Source organism: Trematomus bernacchii, unplaced genomic scaffold, assembly GCF_902827165.1.
Source record: "Trematomus bernacchii unplaced genomic scaffold, fTreBer1.1, whole genome shotgun sequence".
Lineage (NCBI taxonomy): Eukaryota > Metazoa > Chordata > Actinopteri > Perciformes > Nototheniidae > Trematomus > Trematomus bernacchii.
In genome coordinates, this window is record NW_022987905.1 from 451068 (window position 1) to 460095 (window position 9028).

A 9028-nucleotide genomic window follows, 5' to 3' on the forward strand; every position below is an offset into this window, starting at 1 on the left:
GGTGAGAACCAGAGTTTTCGTGACATCTTTTTCTACAAAGACACAAGGTAGGTATGTTAGGGACAGAAAGAAAGCCAGGTCAAAAGGGCATTTTGGGGGGAGCTTGGTGTTGGCGTTATAACCAGCCACAGGTAAACTACATCTGGATACTGTGTTCAAGCCGTATATGAAGAGGTTTCTTGCTAAGCAGCTTCAGAACCACATTTTCATCTGGAGTTGATGTTCTCTCTCGTCAGTTATTAAAGCTTTGGTAATCAAAGACAACAAAGCTTTAAGCTTTCATGCCCAGTTAGCCCGGTATGAGCACCCTCATTTGGTAAAAGGTGAGAAAACCTAGACAGTTTTTTACTTTCGGATGGGAATCTTTGGGTATCTTGTTATCTAATTTTGGTAATTGGGTCATTATTTGATTTCGATTTAAAATGGATGGAGCAAAATGTTTTTTCTATGAAGTGTTATCCTTCAAAAACAACAAATTAAAGTTACACATAAAATAAATGCTGCCTGTAACCTAAGTTAAATTGGTATGCTTTGACTACTCACTTTGACACAACCTTGACTTGGAGTGTAGGATTACAGTCCATTTTCTAGAGAAATGTCTTTTTACACATCTATATAAAGCATAATATGTGAAAGAGTGTAACTGCAACAAAAATGCATTCCTTTACAACCAATTAGTCCACAGACTACTTGTAACACTTCATCCGAGGCTTCACTAACTTTATTACAGTTCCCCCATATAGTTGAACCTACACCATTTTATTCAACAAATGTTTCTGCTTTCACAGCTGCTTTTGCCATAAAATGCCAGTCAACAGAGAGGGGGATGTGGGGCCCCTGACCAGTCAAAATCACATGCATACATTGCTGAGAATTGCCTTGGTTTCATAGAGGCAGACAACATACAGATTTCCAAATGATGTTAATGAATGGTTCTTTAGGGCTGCTAAGTTGTAAACAAGAGAAATCAGAGATTGTACTTGATGGGATAAAAACTATGTTTTGTGTTCTTAGCACTATTGACTCGTCAGTTTGTAGCAATGAATCATTCTTGCCATGACCCAATGTTGCCTGCTGTTTACTCGGGCTAGAACAAATCTAAAGAATTGAAAAAAAGGCTAATGTCTGGACCCCTCCTGGCCGGTCTGCCTATTGGGGTTAGGAGAAAGGATTCTGGGTTGGTTCATAATCATAGGTGATACTGTAGTGCTGATACTGTGGCCTGGAACGCAAACAGCTGACAAAGATATCCGTGGCATGCAGAGAAGTGGTGGGAACCATTGTTATACTGTGTGTGGCAAATGGACAACTCCATTGGATCAGTTCACTCCGGCGTCCGACTGTTGTAGTTGGACTATGTTTTTTATCAAGGTGCCATCTGTATGTCTACATGAGGGCTCTACACCACCATCTGTGTGTTGACATCACACCAAGTTATGTCCTCTACTGCGCCTGCTGCCTGGGCCCCGGAGGCAGGGCCAGACCAGCAGGTGCCACTATGGTGGACTTGGCATGAGAGATTCTTCCTCATCCGAACATGTGGAGTCTTAGATTTTATAACAAAGATAATTACACAAAAGAAACAAATATCAATAATACAATCATTATAAAAAAACAAGTAACCCCTCTACAGAAACACGGCTGTTTGCTATCTTGGTTCCGAAATGGTAGAACAAGCTTCCCATTGATATCAGGACAGCAGAAAATCCAACACAACTTCCGTCGCAGACAGAAAACCCACCTGTTTCCACTGCCCATCGGCCAGAAATAAATACAAAATCTCACTTCTTCTCACGAAAAGTCTGGCGTATTTCAAGCTAATGCAGTAGCACTTATTAAAAGCTAATGCACCTACAGGATACTTGTTTTTTTGGAGTTTGTATATTCATGGTTTAATGCACTTATTGTAAGTCGCTTTGGATTAAAGCATCAGCTTAATGAAACTTAATTTGAAAAAAGCGACTTTGCTTTTCCAATTTCCAGACATTATGAAAATCTATAATAGACACCTGATTCTCTTTTTACATTTGAACTCAGTGGTGGTGGGTCTCAAGTGGTGGGAATATCCCTAAGAATGAAAGAAAAACAAGCAGACTTGTTATCCAGTCAAGTAGGTATTCTTGCCTTTTTTCAAAGCGGAGCCTCAGCTTTGACAAAATAACTGTGCACCTCCCAGTTTGTCTGAGCCCTTGGACTTTGAAGAGAGCTCAAGTTGCAAACCAGCAATGAGGGCGAACCAAAGACTCCTGTGTTCCTATGAGGGTTACATTAATAGCAATTAGCCTTGGGAATGCTACCTGAACAAACAAGGTGAGGCAAAGAAAGTGACGTTTTCTATAAGTTTGACTTTTACTGTGGGCTCGCACTTAACAACAATCTGTCAGAAGGTTTAGTATCGTCTCACAGTTTTCATTGTCAAATGCTTAACTTCATAACGAAAGTATCTGATATGAATAGTAAATATCAAGCATCTTTGACAGAAAGGGGACTTGTTCAGAGGACATTAGGTATAGGTATTATGACTATTTTTCTGGAAACCAAGCTTCCGTAAATGTGAACAAACCCTTATTTGTTTAGTTCACAACTCTCAGTGTAAAAGATATTCTAGGAAATGTTGCAAGTAACTTTGCATTAATGTTGCTTTACACACCCCTAACCCATCATGTCTTTTGATAGATAGAGAACTACAGACTGAAAGATGCTGAGTAAGCATCTGATGACACATGCAGACAAAAATCTATGATTTTTCGACATTTTAGCCAATCAATCATCCAATTTTAATATATTGTTGGTTATATTCAGTGTCTGTTGAGAAGGCTTGTTTACCCTATTATGTGACTGCATGTCATTGACTTGCGCTTTGAAATGGACTTGTGCTAGTTTTAGTCATCTACATTTCCATGAAACCTTCAAAACGTATAGACCTTACAAACCTCCAACAAATCACAATCAGATCAGCTCATACTGCAAAGCCTTTCACTGCTCAGCAACACTTCACCCCAATTGCTGTTATTCAAAGATTGAGAGAAAAGGTATTTGCACAAAGGAAAATTGGTTTGAATAAACTAGCAGTTTGACCTAAAGTACTATGGAAATGATAGTCCTGGACTGAGTCAAGGCTGTTATGTACATGTGGGTTATTTCTTATTTTCAAAAGTCAATAACTCCAATTTACTTGCCATTACTTTTGCATTGAATTTCTGCTATTGTGGTTCGAACTAGGGCTGCACGATATATCGTGTCGTGACGATAATCGCGTTATGCTCATGCGCGATATTGACATCGCAGGACGTGCAATTTTTTTTTTAGGACATGCGATATTAATTAGGCAAATGAACTCAAACACGTCATGTTACAATTATTTTGCTGCTTGCTACAAAAGGAAAACTCACGCGGCTCTCATGTCAGGGGTACTTGAGTGAGTGACATGCAGGCTCTGCATGCACAGCAAACCACCAATCACAATCATTCTTGATCAGATCACAGCAGGATAACCGAGCTAGCTCGTTGCTCTGATAACTTAAGATCCAGAAGTCCGTGACTAAAATCCTTCATCTGGTTAAATATTGTTAAAAAAAAAAAAAAATTGTATAGCAATAAAGTTCAAGAAAGGATGGTTTGCGGACAAAAAAAAACTGTCTTTTCTTCAATTCCTGTATTTTTTCATATCGCAATATATATATATATATATATCGCAGGGGAAGAAAATATCGCAATGTCAGTTTTTTCCAATAATGTGCAGCCCTAGTTCAAACCATGTGGAAATCATATACTACTTTTTCATAAAAAGGTAATAGAAATGTATATTCTATTATTCTATTGGGGATCAGATGGTCACAGGTTCAAACCCCACTGCAGTCAGCATGTCGTTGTGTCCCTGGGCAAGACACTTCACCACAATTTGCTCCTGTGGGGATTGCCCACAGTATTGAGTATGTAAGTCGCTTTGGATAAAAGCATCTAACAAGTAACATGTAATGTAAAAGTAACATGTAATGTATAGCAAACACTTGCAGAAGAGTGCCAGCTCTTGTTGGAAGTTCATTCTCCTAACTGTGGCAAGGCACAGAAGAGGAGTGCATGTGTGTGTTTGTTTGCAAGTGAGAGAGAGAGAGCCAGAGATAGCTGGACTTCACTGCTACAGGGCAGCCAATAATAACAGGTCCTTTATAACAAGTCAGACTTGCACTCCCTCTGGATAACGCTGCACAGCTTCGACGGACCACGTGATGTTTCTTTTGTATTATGAAGCCAGAAAAGATCATAAAGGATATTGGATTTATTGTTAGTTGGGTATGTTTCTTGCAGCTATTTACGGGAACTGTATACACACTGTGGCAGTTATACAAGCAGGGCAAAGCAGAATGGCGAGGACACAGAATCAATACTCGACTAAAATGGACAATAGGGTCAACTACGGTCTACACGGAGCAACTAAACATGTGTAATCAGCAACAACTACAACATGCATGTTATTTGAAAGCAGGGCTGAACCATTTTTTTTAATACCTAACTGTGATATTGCAAATGTTTTATGATTGTCTTAAGACTGAAAACACAATTTGGAGGCAGGGAAATAACTGCAGCAACACAAGAGCGCAATTAATTCAGAATGCCATTTTGAAACAAATGTTTTCTTGAATATAGTGTATATTCGATACCATTTTGATTAGTTGTTCAGCCCAACTTGAAAACTAGATAAGGAAAGATTTAAAAAGCTTCATCTACAAAACTGTGTGCAAGAGTTGGTAACCAGTATGTGGCTCGCTCCTGTGAACGCAGCATTACATTCCTCCCTTTTGTGACCTATTATATCACCCTCTATTCTGGATTGACTCTTCTAAAATAACAATACGGATATTTAAAGCTTTAAACAAGCCTACGTCTTTTCAGCTGGGCCGTGCATTAGTAAAACATTACACCTTACCCGTAACTCCAATACAAGAACTGTAGAAGTGTGTACAGTATGTTACATCACAGTTTCTCAACTAACGTCAAAATGTCAACCTTTGAATCATTTTGTGAAATCCCCAAGTTGAAATTGGAGCAATGAATGTCAAGAGTGATGTTTATTATTTCACGTGTCATGCAATCTGAGTTTCAATGTCAAGATCTGAAAACATTTTCATAGTGATGGCTGCTTTCAGGACAGGAGCCCCACTTACTATGCAGACGGCATATAGAGTATTGTACTGTACGAGCCAAAAGGAGTTAGCAAAGTACTATTCTGCACACTCCAGCCCAAAGCTTCTGCAATCCATTTATAGATAAGAAAACATGTCCTGCCTGAGTTGTCCGTCTTTTATTTTATTTTAAAAGCAAACAGTTTCTAATCTCTTTAAAAGCAGTTATTGGCATGCCGAGAGGATACAAATTAAATGTCATCTTAACTTAAGAGCTTTACCTAAATCAAATAAGTGTAAGCTGTTTTTACTGGAGGTGTAGTAGTGACAGATGGGATATGTCAAACAGTCAAGAAGGATGAAGAGACCATGCACCAAATGGATCTTCTCCAATGGCCAAAGGTTTTTTGTGACTAGATTAAACTCTCTAATGAAGTTCTAAATAATATAAAATGTTGTAAGTGATCCCATGTTCTGCACTATCTGACAGCATGCAATCTTTCTTGGAATACAAACACAACCGGAAAGCCATATAACAAGCTTTCAATTTCCAAAGAAAAATTAATGGTGTCATCAACTATGCAAGTAAGTGCATACAGTGTGCATATGGAAGAAGTCCACCTGAAGACTCTGTAGCTTAACCTGCATTATGCCAATACACGTGCTATTTTGTAATATGCACTAAACTGAGAATGTGGGAATCAATTTATGTATTCATAAAAAGGGGGATACAGGAATGTATGGCATACAAACATCATGGGCGTGTCCAATGTATTTGGATGCACATGAGACCTCAGTTAACAGTGGGATAACTACTGAGTTTACAGGGTTGTGATTGGTAAAACATTATTACATTAATTAAGAAATAGTTGAAACTAGTACACAACAGCCACATATGTTATAAGTGAGGATGCCAAAAGATGCAACTATTATAAAGACAGGAAATACACATTTAAATCTTAATAACTTCTGGTGGGCATTATTAGCTTGTTAGACTGTTTAACTGTTAGAGGAATGGTATAAAGTCCTATTCACATTATTTGTGAACATATAGAAATAAAGTGCTAAAATGTTCTGAAATGTTAAAACGGTCTACTAATGATGCTATAAAACTAAACGACAGGTAAATAAACACCACAAATACCGTTACACACAACACACACTCACCTGTCTGCTTCCACTTTTCTTTGATTCAGTTCGTTTTACGGCACACGGTGAAGTTTTTTTTTCTCTTTCTGCCCGTTAAAAATGCCACCACACCCGAAAGTCAAACGGGGACAACCCGTGTGAAAGGTACCGAGTGAGAGGTGGGTGGTCGGTAGCGGTAAATGCTGACAGAGCCGAAGTTTTACACCGAAAAACAAAAGGAGAAAACCGGACGGTGTCAATGGCAACGGTGGAACGTTGGCCAAAATAAGTCCCGTTTCATAATGTCAGTTTCTCCGTCCTCTGTGTGTGTTTTGGTTCGCTTTGGAAATAAAAGCTCCGCGTTATCAGTGTGAGCAGAGACACATTCACCGGTAATTCAATGTACTGACTGGTGGGAGGAGTGTATTTCGGTCTTTTTATCTCCAGTCCTCCTGTACAGTCAGTGAGCGTCACCGTCCTGGCTGACTTTACTCCCTGTCCGCGCGTTCAGGGCCCAGCGAAAGTACAAAGAACTACACTTTAAAACAGTTAACACCGTTTTAACAAACTCTTATTACCCATATTTTGATAAATTGCACTTTCTTTAAGGTTTCGAACGTCATTTTTAATTATTAAATGTAAAATTGAAGCCAAATGGCACTCAACTACCATTGGTTTTCTCCATCCCACTCGACAGATCAGGCGTAAGCTGAAATTCCGATGTTACCTGAACGCAACAACGTGCAAATATAATTTCAGCTAAAAAGGCTTCTTTTTTTTTTTTAATCAATCTGCTATTTTAGTTTTTTAACACCATACCTTAAACACGTTGATGATAATGCGGTTTAATGAAGAAGAAGCAGTTTTGCTTGTTGACACATGACAAAGATTAAAGGTCATGAGTAGCCATGTCTGTTTGGAAGGTGAGTTATGCCATACACACAAACAGTCCAGGTTTATTTCCATCAAACCAATCCTCTTTTATCACCTTTTTTATTTGACCTCAAAATAACTAAAACATTTTTGTTTGATTACGCATCATGTGAATTGCATGCTTTTGTATCCCTTTTTTCTGTAATGGTTATCCACTATTCAAGTCTCATTTTCTATCAGGCCAACAAACAAAGCAAATAATCAAATCAACAAAAAGGTCACAGTCCTCCCACACCAGATGAGTGTTTTCCAGGCTCAGACTTTGTCACTCACCTTCAATCATATTGACACACACTAAATTAGATAACTCATTAAACAAAACACATTGAATTTTTGTTACGAGAACACCATTTGCAGTCATAATCAGAGACAGCATGTTATGTTAGGAGAGTCTCATAATAAACCAATTTACACACGCTGTGACACATCGAGTATTTATCTTAATTTGTTTTGTCAGCTGCATTAAATACTTCTGGTGGATGTTTTTAAATGAATGTTCACCTGTATAGGGGAATGTTTTTCTAGAAATGAATAAAATAAAATATGTTTTCCTCAAGATTGGTTTTGTTTTAAAACCAACATAAAAACAACATTTAACCACAATGTAAAATGTTGAACACATAAAGAAACACAACGACTGCATTGATACATTTGAATCCCTTGTTAAATTGGAAATCCAGATAGTGCTCTTCTGTTTAAAACTGAAGGATGATACCATACAAAAAAGTGTTCAGTACAATGGCTATAGTTTTATTAGATGGACTGTTTCCATTGTTATTCATAGTGGCCCATTGTTTTTCCGTCAATTGCACATTAAAGTGCATTTATTATTGACCGTATAAGGTGTTTAGTTTACTGAATGTTTATTTAATACGTTCCAGTTGTCCTTGTGTCATTGGGTTGAAGAATACCAATATACAATGCTGTTGCGTTGCTCTGAACCAAAGCTTTACCAGTAGACACATTCCAGTATTAATTGTGCCAAAGCCAATAAATAATGGGGGATGTACAGTCCTTTTCAGATCACTTGTATTCAAGTGGTTTGCCTGAACTATCTCTATGTGAAGTGTAGGAGGAGTTGTACATAAAAGGAGATCATATCTATCACCAAGGAAACAGTGAGGGCAGTGAAACATTAGCATAATATGAAGAAAAACAGGAGTTTGTGCATGTTAATGTGCATCTGTGTCTTTCCTCAGATGGATTACATGATAATGTATTCAGATTCAACAGCACTTTAACCACCACTTCATTCTAACCATTTAACATTACTTCAAAGGGAATCATTTGTGTGAGATACTATCACCACCCTCACATTCATGCACACACACACACACACACCTTGATAATGCCCGTTAAGTGCATCTTTACATGTTGGGAAGCAAGGCAAATGTTGCTCTCGGGAAGGTTTTTGATGTAGCAGCACAGGATTCTCTGGACTTATACAAACATATCCAGCTGCTGCGCTGTGTTATGGTCTCCACCCAATTTAAAATGACAAACAGAATCCACAGGCAGGGGAGGAAGGAGGATGGCAGGTAGGGGTCTCCTCTGCAGGTGGTGTGTCAGCAGGGTGAAGTGTTTGTGACTGCACTGTCTGAAAGGTCACCTAACGTGAGAGAGGAGGAGTGAGACGAAATAACGAGAGTACCAACACAGATACTTGTAGATTGTATCGTCTAAATGCCAATCCAACAGCTTGTTATTACTTTGAAGGTCTGCTGGAATTTCACAGCAAGGTGGAATTTATTCAGAGGCCATCTAAGGGGGAACTGAAACAGCATTGATTTATATAGATCTCTGAAGGGAACTGGTATTAAACATATTACTTTGATCTGAACACT

General features: G+C 38.4%; 1 protein-coding gene across 1 annotated transcript in view; it reads right to left on the minus strand.

Moving 5' to 3' along the window:
* gdpd5b (glycerophosphodiester phosphodiesterase domain containing 5b) overlaps positions 1–6684 on the minus strand; it is a 52303-nt gene extending 45619 nt beyond the window's left edge. Inside the window, 1 exon segment of the mRNA XM_034114871.1 lies at positions 6291–6684. The gene's annotated coding sequence lies outside the window, so the exon portion shown is untranslated.
* Between the last annotated feature and the right edge of the window lie 2344 nt (positions 6685–9028).